Source organism: Mesoplodon mirus (genome assembly GCF_964341445.2).
Source record: "Mesoplodon mirus genome assembly, chromosome: 12".
NCBI lineage: Eukaryota > Metazoa > Chordata > Mammalia > Artiodactyla > Ziphiidae > Mesoplodon > Mesoplodon mirus.
The window spans coordinates 8,761,173-8,777,923 of NC_138988.1; the positions used below are offsets into that span (position 1 = coordinate 8,761,173).

A 16,751-nucleotide genomic window follows, 5' to 3' on the forward strand; every position below is an offset into this window, starting at 1 on the left:
GTTCTAATCCCATATGTGGTCCCTGCTCAGTGGCAATTTATAGGATAGGCTCTCCAAGTTTAGGCAAATATCCTGATGGTTTAGGTCAGTTATTCTGACAACAACAGTTTCTGCTTTGTGGAGTGCATATGTCACTGGAGAGAATCAGCTTCTGGAGCTTCCTGCCTTGTGCAGGAGCATAAATTTTCATGGTGAACGTGAGATGCAAATTATGTGCCTTGACCGTCTCTGCAAATCTTTGCTTGCAGCTGACAGCCATCTTTATAGAGCTTGGGAAAAGGAAAGAGAGGGGAAAGAGGGAAAGACAGAGGCAAAGAAGAAAGAAAAGAAGGGATGGAGGGAAGGAGGGAGGGAAGATAGGCTTTTTTTTTTCTGTCTTACCTAGTACCCAGCACTAAGCAGAAAATAAATTTTCTTAAGTTTTGTGTATCATAATTTTAAGAAAATAAAATAGGAATACTTAGTTTGAAAAGGTAGCAAGAATTAATGACTTACATTCAAAACTTGCTTCAGCATTTGTCTTAGCACTAATACAGAACAGGATTTCTCAACCTTGACGCTATTGACATTTTCGGCTGGAGAATTCTTTCTGTGAGAGGTTGTCCTGTGCATTGTAGGCTGTTCAGCAGCATCCTCGGGTTATACTCAGCACATGCCAGGAATGTGCCTCCCCAAGTTGTAGCAACGAAAAATGTCTCCAAATACTGCCATATATCCCCTAGGGGGTGGCATAGCCCTATTGCTGCCCAATAGGGAACCACTGATTTAAAGGATAATGGACAATGTTGGGTGTCAGATTCTGTGTTTATTGTTTTACATACATCATCTAACTTAATCTTCACAAGGTCTCATAAAATGAGTGCTATTATTATCTCCATCATGTAGTTGAGAGAGAAGGTTCAAGGAGGTGAAGCCTAGTGACTAAGGAGGAAACTGATGCAAAGAGATGGGAAACCAATGCAAAAAGGCAGTCACTACCTTATGTGGTAATAATGCATTAGAGTAGGGATAGCAAGTCTCTGACATTTGTACCATGGAATCACTGGTATGCATAGCAGGCATGACCTGTAAATCTCAGCACTGTATTCTGAAGAGACAAAACAATTTTTCAGGTGAGCATTACCAATGGAATGATTAACAAGGGAGATAATTTTTTAACCAACTTTGGTTAGGCTAAGTCTTCTTCAGAAATTAGTTTTTCATGAGACTATCTGTATTCCTAGGGCAGTAGTCACTTACCTCTGTATCACTAACACATAAGGAGAGCCCTAAATATGGACCCTCAATAAATGTTTGTATAATAAACATGTGGTGCGCAAAATATCACCACTTTTGTATCTTAAGGTGAGTCCTGCCTTAAGATACAACATTTCCATTTTTCTGTATTCTCCTTTAAATGCATATACTCTTAAAAATGTAGTGCCCAGGGGTGATGACTTAATAGTAATAGACTTACGGGACATTCAAAGTAAAACCATGGAGATCAGCATTTTCATTTGGTAGATGAGGAAACTGAGGAACAAAGCGGGAGAAGAAAACTTTTCCAACATAAATTATGGATCAAGTCTGGACAGAAAAGTGATTTCTGGAAACCAAGTCCCAGTGTTTCTTTTTACTGTATCACCCATCACTTAACACTTTATCATGAGCACATTACAGGCTGTTTCCTGTGGGAAAGGAAGGTCCTTATTTAACTTGAATGATATAGAAGGAAGTGATGGAATAAGGAGTGGGAAGAAGCTAAATCAATGGGGCAGAGGTACAGTAATACAGAGAAGATCATGGAAACCCATGGAAATGCTTCATTAGCAACTTCACTGGCTTGGATTGAATTCCGTAACAGGTATTTTTGAAATTATTTCTTATGTCTGTATTGAATTTCCATTTTGAATCTTCCTGGATCAGATTTTAAAAGAAAGAGTTAAAGATTTAGAAAAATAGGTCAGAAACAGATTACTGTTTTAAAGCTTCAGTAGCACAGGACAAAGAGAGGTGGGCTGGAAATGAGGTACGGATTTGTGTTCAGAATGGCAGTCAGCTCCAGACTCTCTGCTTTCAGTGCCTTCATGTTGAAGCCCTAGCCACCAATGTTACTGTATGTGGAGATAGGGCCTTTAGGAGATAATTAGGGTTAGATGCTGTTGTGAGGATGAGGCCCTCAGTGCCCTCATAAGAAGAGGTACCAGAGAGATTACTCTCCCTCTGTCTCCACCGTGTGGGGACATGGGGAGAAGGTGGCCACCTGTAAGACAGGAAGAGAGCTCTCATCAGAACGTGACCATGCTGGCACAGTGATCTTAGACTTCCAGCCTTCAGAACTGTGAGCAAACAAATTTCTGTTGTTGAAATCACACAGTCTATGGTATTTTGTTATGGCAGCCTGAGCTGATTACGACAGTGTCTCACCAAATAGAGAATATCAGTAAAGGAATATAAATTATTTAAAACAAAGAGTCAAACAGAAATTTTCAAACAGTATAATAACTGAAAGGAGATATTTACTAGAGTGACTCAACAACAGATTTCAGCAGGAAGAGGAAAGAATCAATGAACTTGAAGATGGATTAATTGAAATTATTCTGTCTGAAAAACAGAAAGATAAAAGAGTAGAGAAAAATAGAGCCTAAGAGACCTGTTGGATACTATGAAGCATATCAACATACTACTCTCAATGTGAGTTTGAGAAAGAGAGAAGAGAGAGAAAGTGAAAGAATATTTGAAGAAATAATAGCTGAAATTTGATGAAAAACAGTTATCTACACAACAAAGAAACAATGATTTCAAGTAGGATAAGCTCAAAGAGTTAATATCTAGACACATCATAATTAAACTGTTAGCCAGAAGCAAAGAGACAATCTTGAAAGCAGCAAAAAAATAAATAAATAAATAAAGCATATCATCATGTACAAGGGATCCTCTAGAAGAGAGCCTGTCATACAGAGTGAAGTAAGTCAGAAAGAGAAAAACAAATACCATATAATATCACTTTATGTGGAATCTAGAAATATGGTACAGATGAACTCATTCGCGCAGTAGAAACAAGAGTCACAGATGTGGAGAACAAACTTACGGTTACCAAGGGGGGAAGCAGGGGTGGGGGAGTGGGATGAAGTGGGAGATTGGGATTGACATATACACACTACTATATATAAGATAGATAACTAATGAGAACCTACTGTATAGCACAGGGAACTCTACTTAGTGCTCTGTGGTGACCTAAATGGGAAGGAAATCTAAAAAAGAGTGGAGATATGTATACATATAACTGATTCACTTTGCTGAGCAGCAGAAACTAACACAACATTGTAAAGCAACTATACCCCAATAAAAATTAATAATAAAAAAGAAGAAAATAGGGACTTCCTTGTTGGCACAGGGGTTAAGAATCTGCCTGCCAGTGCAGGGGACAGGGGTTCAATCCCTGGTCCAGGAAGATCCCACATGCCGCGGAGCAACTAAGCCCGTGTGCCACAACTACTGAAGCCCGCACACCCTAGAGCCTGTGCGCCACAACTACTGAGCCCATGTGCTGCAACTGCTGAAGCCCGCGCATGCCTAGAGCCCATGCTCTGCAACAAGAGAAGGCACCACGATGAGAAGCCCACGCGCCCCAACAAAAAGTAGACCCCGCTCGCCACAACTGAGGAAAACCTGCATGCAGCAACGAAGACCCACCGCAGCCAAACAAATAAAAAATAAAAAAAGAAGAAGAAAATATAATTAAAAGCAAACAAAATAAATTAAATTAAAATGGTTTCCCTGTTGCACCAGTACATTTTAGATGCTCAGTAGTCACATCTGGCTACCATATTGGATGGCACAGAGCAGTCCCATTGTCACAGAAAGTTCTTTTGGACATGCTGGCTTAGGGAGAGATGACTAGAGAACACAAAGGAAGGGGAACAGTAAAGGTGTCTATAAAAACCTTCCAAAATTTAAAAACTCTTCTAAATTCTGCAACCTTCTAAAAGTTACCTAATAATCTTTACTGAGAGTCTATCTGAATACTATGGGTCAGGCTGGACAATAGGGATTGATTATTCCGTTGCTTCATTTATTTATTCAGTGTTTATGGAGTAGTAACCTTCATGATTGAGAAACTGTGCCAGGGACACAATGTAAAATGATCAGCAAAACTGGCATATTGTCTCCTCTCAAGCAGCTGCCATTCCAGTGGAGGCGGTAGATATTGATCAGGAATGAGACAAGCAAATGTAAAATTATAACTGTGATAATCACTCTGATGGAGAGGTATTTGGAGCAGTGAGAATGGGAAAGGGGTGTCCTTGACCTGATCTGGAGCATCTTTTCTCAAGAAGGCATCCTGAGATGAGACTTAAGTGAGTAGATTAAGGAAAAGGAGGGAGAGCAAGCCAGCCCCAACATACGGCATGCACAAAGGCCCTGGGGCAGGAGGAAACATGACAGGAAGGAGGAACTGACTGGGCCAGTGTGGACCATCACAGAAAGTGAGGGGAAATTGGGTATAAGCTGAGGCCAGCAGGGTAGAGCGCCTGCAGCACCAGTACCACCTACAAACTTGTTAACGATGTAGGGTCTGTATTTAACAAGCCCCCCCAGGTGATAATCGGGCACCAAGTTGAGATGCATAGTCTATACCAAAGGTCCGTATATTCCAGCCTGCAGTCCAAATCATGCGACCGTCTGTTTTTGTACATACTTTATTGGACCACAGCTATGCCTGTTCATTTACCGATTGTCTGTGGCTGCTTTCATTGCTGCAGTGACAAAACGGAGAGGTTGCCATGGAGATTGTTTGGCCCACACAGCCGAAAATATTTACTATCTGGCCCTTTACACAAAACTTTTCCAGTTCCTAGTTTGTACTGTGCTGTGCCTCAAAAACAGCATCAAGGTTCTGGGATTTATTCACACAGATGGTACATGCCCCACAGGAGCTTAGGATCCAGTGGGAACTCACTCTGATCTCCCACATTGGTTGTTTGCTCCTTTCATGAGGGGGATTGCTATATTATTACCTCATGTTTTGTTGTTGTTAACTCCCTCCGTGCCCGGCAGAGTGCTAAGTGTTTAGCCAGTGTTTGGTGCTATTTACTGATTCAGTAACTGGCTTGAGCTTATGACAGTTACCATTTACCCTCCTTAGACACTTATTTTGTGGACACTGCAGGAGTCAAAATATTATGGTGCCTGATGTGCTTTCAACAGCTTCCTTGACATCTCAACCTGACTTTGACATGGACTCTAGACCAGTATGGTAGAAGCCAAGCCCTTGGCCACTTTGTGAGCTTCAGGAGAGTGGGGAGAGATGGGAATCTGATTCCATTTCTGGTGCAGATAGAACTGCAGGAAGAAGCCTCTCGGAGCTTCAGATTCTCCCTCTCTGACATGAGGAAGCTGGCACAGTTGATCATGAAGGTCCCCCGGATATTTTTGTCCTTCGAGTTTTACCAGGTGACAAAATAGGGACACCAGACAAGTCCCTGACTCAGCTCCATGCATCTTTACTTTGTGTACATGGAATCCTTCACACATAAACACAAATCATAGTTGTTGAGAACACTGGGGGGAAAAGAACCCCACAGCCACCCCACAGTTACAAAGGAGATTTTTGAATTGTGTGTTGTTTCATATTCCACATACTTCCTTTTCATTTGTACAGATATTTGAACATCACTGGCTCAGCCGTAATGAGACCAACCTTATCTACCGATTAGACATGATTATGTAGATTCTGGCCTTACTGGCTGCTTCGCTTGCTTTTCTGGTCATGAGTTAGCCGTGCTGGAAAAAGTTGAATATTCACTGGAAGTGAAGTTGGATATCTATAAACTCACCATGACAAATGGACATGCATCCCATCTGCAACGCGACCAAAAGAAAGTGTTTTGAGAAAGGGGTGGGTGATAGATTCTGAAAGGGGTTACAACTTGGTGCATAGAAAGAGGGGAACAGCTTTGAGGATAATCAGTTGCTTTGAGCACACATAGGTTTTTAGCCGTGTTGCCATCTCCTGGGCAATATGCCTGCTACAGAAGTGTTGCTTCAAGGCATAAAAAAGCAAGTGAAGCAGACTGTTTAATGGATAGTACTAAAGTGGGGAGGAATATTGTGAAGTCAGCTCTCTCACGTTTTGTGGATGTTATTGCTTGGCATTACCTCCCATTCTTTGTTGTTGATGGCATTCAATTAAAGCCATACTTCATCAAGTCATGCTGTACTAGGTGCTGCGGAAATAGAGATGCAGTGCTGGCTTCATGGGCATGCGACTTGTACAGTCAAGCAGGACCTCACACTTAAATGATCCTGTGTTTGGTTTAATGCTCTGATGTTGCCATTTTGAAATTCTGAATACATTTTGGACAAGGGGCTGTGAACCTTACTTACATGGGTCTCTGCAAATTATGCCGCTTGTTTTGAATAGAAGGTGCCGGAGTCTGTTTCTTGTCTCAAGTTGCTTACAACATTGTGTCTTAGAATCATGTTGGGACAGTAGTATAAGAACTTGATTAACTTTTCTGAGCCTTGATTTCTTCCTGTTCAGTATAAAGAGATGGAATGGGATGCAGTGTAAGGAGAGATATTGGAGGCTTAAACTATTAAGTTGATTTTCCCAAAGTAAGCAATAGAGTCAGGACATTGAGACCCTCTCCTGACTTTCAAGTCAGTGAGAACGGACTTCATGAACAAGGCTTAATGCTGAGTTCAAGATATGATTCAGCCAAGGGCTGGTGGCATCCAATCCCCAGTTGCTAGGGAACTCAAGAGTATCTGGGTTTTGTTGAAAAAGTGTCCAGTGGAATGTACTTGGAGATCTGCGAAAGGATGCCCAGGCAAAGCAAAGATCAGTTCCACAATAGTATATTAAAAACTTCTGGGACCAGACGTGTTTCAGACTTGAGAATTTTTCTTATTTTTGGGAGGTAACATAATGCACAATCCACTGAATACGTAAAATCCCCCAGCATGTCTGGGCAGGACTTCATAATCAAGTGTGTTAATTTCTCTGCAGTGAAGTGTATAACTGTTCATACCAAATAAGAAAAATTTAAAGACTGTGAATCGTTTTAACTCAGCTTACATCAGGCATTGCTGCCAAATGTAATCAGGTCAAGTTCCACCATAAATGAGTTACAAACTCTAAGGCGTTGTGAACCTTTATCAAACAGGATGCAGGTAAATGGGTCATCAGAACTCAGGAGGCGGGAGACCGGTGAGGCATTTGTCAAGTGAAGCCAGGCTAGATTTAGAGACTGGCTCCCATGACTGCTCGGGAAGCCCCAGACCTTTGCATGGTAACCCAGGGTGCAGACATTCTTCCTGCTGGAGCAGATGGAAGACCTGAGGTGCAAGGCTGTGAACATCCTTTCTCAACATCTCTTTTAAGAACACCACTGCCCTCTTTTTCCTGTTGCTCCAGCTTGGCGGCTTCCTGAACACATGGTCTCTCTGACCATATTTTCACAGTGGAAAATAGCATTTTCAGAACTGGCTGTCCCTAGCTTTCATCTGTCATTTTTTCCTCTCTGTTGTTTCTATGGCAGTTGGCAAATGTGTCTCACTCTTCACTTCTGAGATGGGTTTTAAAAAACCTCGGCCAAAGAGCCAGCCTCTTCTTTAGCATCCTCTTCCATTTGTTTGCCTGAAAGCCCATAGCAGCCAGGAGAAAATAAAAATAGCTTTGAGATTCCCAGAACATGCCTGAAATCTTGTTCTCTGGTACTTTGCTATATTAATTTTTCATGTAGGAGGGATGCAGACACTAGAAAATGATTATTCTTGACAATAGAGGTTAAAATAGAGGCTGATTTCCTGTAAAGATAAGTGCCCTTCATTTTCGCGGACCCCCCCTCCCAAGGCCCTGGGAGGATCTTAACAATATTCTAATCATAATATCCTCTAATTTGTCTTCAAGAGGGGCCTTGAAATTGTATAGCTTTCAGACTTGTCAAAACTTGCATCTGTCCCTACTTTACCCCAGTGTAAAAGTATGTCTCAAGGCTTTAGAGAGAGTTAACTCTGGCTTTGCCATTTACCAGACGTGAGAGTAACTTATTTATCTTTTGGAACTTCTATTTCTACGTCTATTAAGTGGATATATACACTCGACGTCATAGGGTGCTTGGGCGGAGAAGAGTTGTCACACTCATGTAGCAAAGAAGAAATGTTAATAAATGTTGATTCATCTCTTTGTTTCCTTGAGGATTGTTTTCACCTGCAGGAACAACACCTCAAGAAAGAGTGTCCATTTTTCTCATTTAACAAATCTGGAAGAGTCTCAGAGATGTCATGGGAACCTGGACTTATTATGTCTTTCTCTTCAGCCTTTTTTAGTGTGGACTCCATCTTCAGGATCCTAGAATGGCTGTTTTACTCCAGAGATTGTGTTTGCATTCCAGGAAGAAGAAAAGGGGAAAGGAACAGGAATATACCGGCTGAATCAATCTCTTTGTATAAGGAAAATAATAGTAATTCCAGAAATGCCATCGCATAGGGATAATTTGCTGCTGATCTGTGTATCTTGGGGATACCTGGAACCATGCCTAGAACCAAGGTAGTTACCCTTGACCAAGAAAGGGATAAAATGCACTCACTAGTGATTTCTAATGTTATGCTTAAAGATCAAAACTCCTCAGGAGGCTTGCAACCCCAGCTTGTCTACATTGTTCACTGAAAATGTAAAGGTTGATAACCTGCCCCTGGTTTATCTGATTATAGCCTTGTTGGGTTACTTGAACACTGGGTTAGAAGAGACCCCTCAGCAAACTTGTGCCTTAGTCACAGGCTGTTTCTATTTTGTTCATATCTGTTTACCTAGTCCATAGCATAATGTTTGGCACACAGCAGCTATTCAGTAAATATTTGTCGAGTGAATGAATGTTTGCAAATATTTAGCTTCTTAAGAATTAGATTCCGGGCTTCCCTGGTGGTGCAGTGGTTGAGAGTCCACCTGCTGATGCAGGGGACACGGGTTCGTGCCTGGTCCGGGAAGATCCCACATGCCGCGGAGCGGCTGGGCCCGTGAGCCATGGCCGCTGAGCCTGTGCGTCCAGAGCCTGTGCTCCGCAATGGGAGAGGCCACAGCAGTGAGAGGCCCGCGTACCGCAAAAAAAAAAAAAAAGAATTAGATTCCATGGCTTATCCACGCAAAAAGCCATACAGCTGAAGTTGTAAGCTAACATTTCTTGGGAGAATATGGCCACAGTAAAGGAGAGGACTCAGCCCTGCTGTGCCAGAGATTGGAAGGCTGGGGTGGCCTTAGTTCAGGGCGTTCTCTGGTGGGGATGATCTGAACACCGCCAATTCTCAGCAGGAATCCAAGGGCAAAGTGTTGGGGACTTTGGGAAAAAACAGTGTCAAAAGCTATTATGTTTCCTGTTCACGTTTTACTTTATAACACACAGCCTCATGACTTTGTGAAAATGTCAGACCTATTTTCATTTACTCATGGTTCCTATTGGCTTTAATTCCAACTTCAAGTTTCCCTTGCAGTTTGTCTGTGACGAAGGGCTTCCTCTGATATCTGTTACCCTACAAATGGTCAAGATTCATTCAGCTAAGATAGTCGACTAGGCTGACGTTCTCTGTCTCCTTCTCTGCTGTAGATGCTGTGGCTTTTACTAAAGATGGTGACTTTTCAAAGAAAAGAGACCCATTCTCTAGTTGGCAAGTAGTAAAGTTATCCTTAAAACCTTAAAAAAGGTCCTGTGGGCCCCTTGCCATTTCTAGGACGTTCCATGTGTCTGAACTTACAGAGCAGTTCAGAGACAGAAGCAAAGACAAATCTATGGTGTGTCCCCAGTTGACACCAGTATCAGTAGACTACAAGGGCTACGAAAGAGTGTCTAAATTGCCAGTCATATAATATGTGGAAGGCTTTTTATCTCTGAGAAGCAGATAGCCTAAACTCATCAATAAAATTTCATGGCCAATCTTATTTTCACACTGGGAAAAATATTGACATCGTCATGATAAGCCCCAGAGAGGCCTGGTTGTATCAAGGACAGATAGCTAGGTACTGTGAGGTATGTCATGGAAGTAACAATATCCACCCACAGAGATCAAGCAGGATGCAGATCTCCCCGTTTCACCTCTGGAAAAAAGACCATGAAAGTAATGAGGTGGAAACAGACCCATGTGACACCGTCTCTCCTCCTCTCACCACCTGTCCTTGTCTGGATCTCCACTAGAAACAAACTCCCATTTGCCTTCATGATTATTTACTTAACATTTTAAACAGGAATCTGATCCTGCACCATCCTGCCTAACACCTCCAGTGGTTTCCCACTCCCTTAACATAAAATGTAAACTTTTTTGCATGGTCTTCATGCATAGATAAGCCAGAGTCTAATTCTTAAGAAGCTCTATATTTGCAAACATTCACTTATTCAACAAATACTTTCTGAAAGGCTCTGTGTGCTAGGCAGTATGCTCTGGACTGGGTAAACAACTATGAACAACACCATGCTGGTGTTTAAAGAATTGAAAAAATAATCTACCTTTTCCTGCCAAGTGGCAAGCAGGCCATTGAGGAATCAGAAAGCACTGTTAGATGTATGGAATCTTTACTGTGAACCCCAGAATACTGTAAACGTTTCTACCTGAAGACAATGCTGTATCAAGACAGCCCACACCCCTCCTACCTAGGAGCCTGCCCCTGTATAACACACAGGAGGAGACCAGAAATGTCATGTTAGGAGAAAAGAAAGGTAGAGGCCAGGCCACACATGCCCTGTTGGTCAGAGTTTCCAGAGAAGGAGCAAGGAGGGTGATGTGTGGAGAGAGGCTGGATAGTCACATGGAAGGACCTCATCAGAGGGAGCGTATAACCGAGCAGGACCTGTGGGGCCTTCACAGCACAGACCCCCTCCCTCCACGTCCTCTACCTGCCTCTTACCGTAGAAAAGTTTTCATCTCCCAGGCTTCCCCTGAGTCGCAAAAGGCTGGCTCAAAATGAATGATATAAAGGATGTGACCATGTAGTGACAAAAAATAGAAGTTGGGCCAGGAAAACTGGTAAGAGTTTTTTTTTTTTTTTTTTTTTTTTTTTTTTTTTTTGCGGTATGTGGGCCTCTCACTGTTGTGGCCTCTCCCGTTGCGGAGCACAGGCTCCGGATGCGCAGGCCCAGCGGCCATGGCTCACGGGCCCAGCCGCTCCGCGGCATATGGGATCCTCCCAGACCGGGGCACGAACCCGCATCCCCTGCATCGGCAGGCGGACTCTCAACCACTGCGCCACCAGGGAGGCCCTGGTAAGAGTTTTAACAGTAATCAGCCATAGGGCAGAGTCTTTAGTTCCACGGTGAAGGATATAGATGGTGCACATTCCTGTGTTGTTTTGTAGATACTTAAACCCTCACCCAATGGAAGAAGCTAACTGAACTGTAAGATGACTCTGAGCATGTAGCCCGCAGACCAGCTGGAGCCTGAGGATTGGTGATGTTAATTCCTGTGACACCACCCTGTTACCTCACCAGCAGCCAGTCGGAGAAATGAGTTCGGGTCTTTTGAGCTGACTGCTGCCAGCACTTCTTGTTTGGCTCCTGCAATAAATGCTGCACTTTCCTTCACCACAGCCAGCTGTGAGTGGACCCAAGTTCAGTAACAAAATCTGTTTCCCTCAATAACACTGAGTCATGGAAACACACAGCAGCTCAATATTTGAACCAAGCTAGTATGATCCAAATTGCTCTATTGGTTTTAACTGAGACACATTTTAGGTCATGTGATCTTTACCACACTGGCTTTCCCTCTTATTTGAGTAAATGTCCACCAACTGCTTGGAATCAGTCCATTTTCTTTCAGTTGATGTATTTTGGTTCTTTCTAGTAATGGAAAAGAAAACAGTTGGACCATTATTAGGTCGAACTGCATGAAATTGATGGTATTCAGCCATTTTTGACCCACCATGAATGGCAGTATGAAATGGTTCAATCTAAGAAATACATGAACACATTGCAGAATACTTATAAGAAAAAGAAGGAGATAATGAGAATGAGTGTTTGAATACTAATCAGTTAATTAATGCTAATAGATGATAGGTCTAGATAACAGATTAAGCAGGCAGCGGAAAATTCATAAGGTCTAAACATGGAATCAGACCCAGGGCTCCAGGTTTAGCTTCCTGAATGCTCTGCTTGATTGGAAATTTTTGTTTGCAAATGACAGAGTCAAGTCAACTAGGAAGAGCAGGGAGAAATGAGGGTGTACCACTGAGAGATGAGGCCACCAGGGAAGCAGCTGGGGTCTGTGGGGAGAGGAGGCTTGCTGTATTTATCCGTGGTTGCCCATTAGTATTTGGCTCCAAGCCTCCACCTGCTTTGTTCACAGTCAGAGGGAAGAAGGAAATGATTTGAGACAGTGGTCATCAAGATTTGGTTAGTAGCCCCCTGGAGGTCCCTGAGATCCTTTCAGGGGTTCTGAGAGGTCAAAAGTATTTTCACGGTAATACTAAGATGGGATATGCCTTTTCCACTGACATTTGCATTGACGATGCAAAAATAATGGGACTGAAACTACTGCTACTTTAGAATGAATCAAGACAGCAGCATCAGATTGTTTGAGCTGCCATTGTATTCCTCACCCACGCATTTACAGTATTAAGAAAAAAATGCCAGTTTCACTTAGGAATGTTCTTGATGAAGCAGTAAAATCATTAATTTCATTGAATTTTGGCCCTTGAATATTATTCTGTGTGAAGAGAAAGAAACACACATGAAATACTTCTGTTGCAAACTAACGGCCCTTCGAGCCGTGAGCAGAATTAACTGCTTTTTTCCCCGAACGCCATTTTTACTTGAAAGAACAACTGACAGACAAACGATGGTTATTGAGTCGAGGGCATTTGGCAGACATTTTCTCTAACATGAATGAAGTGAGCTTGTCACTTCGAGAAAAACAACTGACAGCATTTGTTGCTAATGACAAATTTGAGCGTCCATGCAAACACTTCTAGAATTTTGGAAAACATGTCTGCCGACCTGAGCTTGACAGCTTTCCAATACACACAGCTTTTTTATTCATAGAAATATGCTATGAATGTTAACATGTAATGAGGTCTTTTTGTAATTTTAAAATAAATTAGTAAATATCCTTTAATGTCTCAATTTTAATTTCAAATATGGTAAATAGTGAAAGATAGAGCTCTGATAAACATTTGGTTTTGGGGGTCTTTGATAATTTTTAAGATGTATTTATGTAATATAAGTAAAGATGTATTGAGACCAAAAGAGTTTGAGAATGACTCATGTAAGAGCTTTTTTTTTTTTTTTTCCCCATTTTAATGAACTCTAAGACTCAGAGAGAGAGGCCTTTTGCTAACCAACTTTTCTCCATTATTTCTGAACTTTTCCCTTTGTGATCTCTTTCTCAGTATGTGTCTCTCTCTGTTTCTTTGTCTGTTTGTCTCTTTCCATTATAAGTATTTAGGTCTGGAAGATAGGTTTTCATGGTTATATTAATGGCAGTTTTTCTCAAGAGAAAGTCCATTGTGCTGGAAGATTTTCTATATTCCCTGCCTTATAGCTCCCCAAATAATCTCCTTCTCTTCTGCTGGTTTAATTTTATGTTTTCAGTGAATCCCCATGTAGGACTGTGAAATGGAAAAACAGTATTATAAATTTGTATGCAATGGAAAAGCCAAAAAGAATAAATGAGAAAGAAAGCAACGTCGATGAAAATAGAAACCACATGCACAAAATGACAAATGCAAATGCTAGAGATCGTTCTATTTTTGTAAAGTCTTGAATGTGTCCATTTTCCCCAAAATATCTCTTCTGCGTCATGCCGGTTATAAATGTTGCAGTGATTACTGCTGACAAGTGTGGCTATACACAGACTTAATGACAGGATGATTACTTGTAAGGAAGAGACACCTAAGCCCACTCTCGTGAAGAGAGTGACATGGGCCCACACATTGAGTTTCTCAGCAAGTCACTATTGATGACTATTAAATTACACTTGTGAAGTGATGTTATTAATAATGCTGCCAAATCAGCCTAACTGTAGACTCTGTGATACGCAGAGGACCTTGGGGGCTGTGGTTTTAATAGAAAGTGAGGCTTAGGTCACATAGAAACTTGGAAACTATTCCAGCTGGAGGAGATTATTATTTTATTCTTCTCATGTGTAGAATTCCACTGTGAGTTTTCAGCAGCCAGTTCCCTCCCCTGTCTTAGTTCTCTCCTATGTACAATGATAAGATTGGGCTAGAGCAGTTGTTTTCAACCAGTGAAGTCTTAACCTGAAACCTCAATAAACAAAACAGAGAAGAGCTGCCTGGCTTAAAGGAAAGGTGAGGAAACTTAGAAACTCTCTTTGGGCTCTCCACTGAGCTTTCATGTCTGCTCAGCTCTTGAGATACTGCAGTGAACCCTGGGGCTCTGAGGTACACGGTTTGAGAACCGTTGGACCAAGGACTCTGTAGCTCCATGTGCTTGGGGAGGCCTTGTCAGAAAACCTGAGTAATTTTTTTTTTTTTTAATTAGAGAACGAGTTGGCATCAAGTTTAGAGCTAAATCCCCTGGGTGGAGGTGACAAGGATGATAGAGGTAGTGGTGACTCCCCTGGTAGGACTCATGAGCCCACTAAGAGCCACAGTGTACTTACTGACACCAGTTGTGAATTGATCCTCATCCTAGGTCTTGTGGGGTAAACAAAATATAGACAAACCAACATTCATATTTAAGGAACTGATAGTCAGTTTGGAGAGGGACAACATAAGCCCAGCAACCCAGCGTAAGTCCAGATATAATAAAGATTCAGAATTCAAGGGTAGGTGGTAGATAGCATGATGGGGCAGATGAGGAAAAGCAGATGGAGGAGGATGTCCCCAGCTCAGGCTGCTACTTCTGACTCCGGTAGGGTTGTGGGTGAGGGGGAAGGAGGGCAGTAAGGAAGCCAGTTGAAGCTATAGATGATGTTGTTTGCTTGAATTCCAATAATAATATGAGTATATATGTGTGTGTGTGTGTGTATTATCTATATGTTAATGCATATACTGGGTTCAATTATAAGAAGGGTGACCTTCTTATAATTGAATTCAGACACATGCTATCTAGTCAGAGTGACTAGTTCATCCTAGTTTGCCCAGGACTTTCCCAGTATTAGCATTGAAACTCCTACAGCTTGGAAAACCTCTTTCTTGGACACATTAGTCACCCCAAGTTAGAGCAACCTAGCAGACCCCTAAGAATGCATCTTGGGACCCCTGGTGATCTGCAGGCCCCAATTAAAATTATACTCACTTAGCAAGCAGACTCTTGACCTGAAAATCAAGAGAACTAGCTCGTCTGTTGACTAGCAGTGGGACCTTCGGGAAAGGGTTTAAGTGAAGTCAGTAATTCTTTGCAAAGAAAAATAGGTGTATGTTCACATGTACAGTTGTCCATGGCACCTGTATTCATGCTGCTTCCTAAGGTGGAAAGGCTAGCCCAATATAGGCGTTGGTTGTTGTTGTTTTTTTAAACAAAATCAGTTGCTTTGAGTTTCACCAATGGTAATTATGTCAGTAGAAGATTATTTTAAAATATTTAAAGTTTAAAAGAAATTATTAATTAATCAATAATTCATTCAAATAATGAATACAGAGCTTATTAGCATTATGCAGTGTTCACTTAAGAATAAAAATGTGTTTTTAGCCTTTCCATGTTTTATTTAGGAATGTTGATCATTTTTATGAAACTTAGAATTGATATGAAAGATATCATGACTATTAAGAATTAAGAAACAGGGCTTCCCTGGTGGTGCAGTGCTTGAGAGTCCGCCTGCCGATGCAGGAGATGCGGATTCGTGGGAGGATATTCATGTGGGAGGATCCCACATGCCACGGAGCGGCTGGGCCCGGAGCCATGGCCACTGAGCCTGCGCATCCGGAGCCTGGGCTCCGCAATGAGAGGCCGTGACAGTGAGAGGCCTGTGTACCGAAAAAAAAAAAAAGAAAAAGAATTAAGGAACAAAATCAAATAAGCAGGAATAAGGGAAACTATGCTAATCCAGACAACCTACTCAGAAGAACTGGGTCATAATTTAAGTTTTCCAGCATGTGCAATGAATTACTTATAGAACTATGTAATAAGAGCATTGAGACAAATGGGGTGAAATCAGACTTAATTGGGAAGAGCATGGGCTTAAGAGTCAGAAGACTTGGGTTCTAGTCTTGGCTTTGCTATTTCCCTGCTATGTGACCTGGGACAAGTTATCCTCGTGCCTCAGTTTCTTCATCTGTCTTCTTGTCTCATAGTGATTTTGGAAAGATTTTAAGTAAGATACCAAATGTATGACTAAATGGAGACAGTGCAGTGACCCATGGGGACCAAGAGCAGCCCTTCGGGAGTGAGGAGAGTGAAGGCACGTGGCTGGACACAAGGAGTTGACGTGCTGGGGGATGCGGCCACTGTGCAGCCAGCAGGGAGGGGGCAGCAAGTCAATCCTCAGACGTCCTTTTTCTCTTCACAGTCCCTCCCACAAGCCAAACCCAACTGGAAGCAAGAGGACAAGGGAACCTGCTGATATAGCCCATGCATGTCAGTCTTCTGAAGCCTGGAGAAGAGTAGAGAAGGGCCAAGAGTGGAATTGGAGGAGCAAACAGCCCTCATGAGGACTGTGACAGAATCTGCGTACTCTATGAAATGGCATGCTGGTAAATATCAAAACTGGCTACAACGCTGGAGAATAGTGTGGCTTTCTTATAAAGTTAAGCATATGCTTATATCACCCAGCAATCCACTCTTGGATATTTATCCTAGAGTAAGAAAAGCTTATGTTCATAC

At 42.1% G+C, this 16,751-nt stretch overlaps 1 long non-coding RNA gene across 1 annotated transcript in view; it reads left to right on the top strand.

Moving 5' to 3' along the window:
• The window catches only part of LOC309813962, an 80,151-nt gene that overhangs the window by 57,593 nt on the left and 5,807 nt on the right, over window positions 1-16,751 (top strand). Inside the window, exon 2 of the long non-coding RNA XR_014295565.1 lies at window positions 16,438-16,621. This is a non-coding gene — a long non-coding RNA (uncharacterized lncRNA). The remainder of the gene's footprint in view (window positions 1-16,437; window positions 16,622-16,751) is intronic.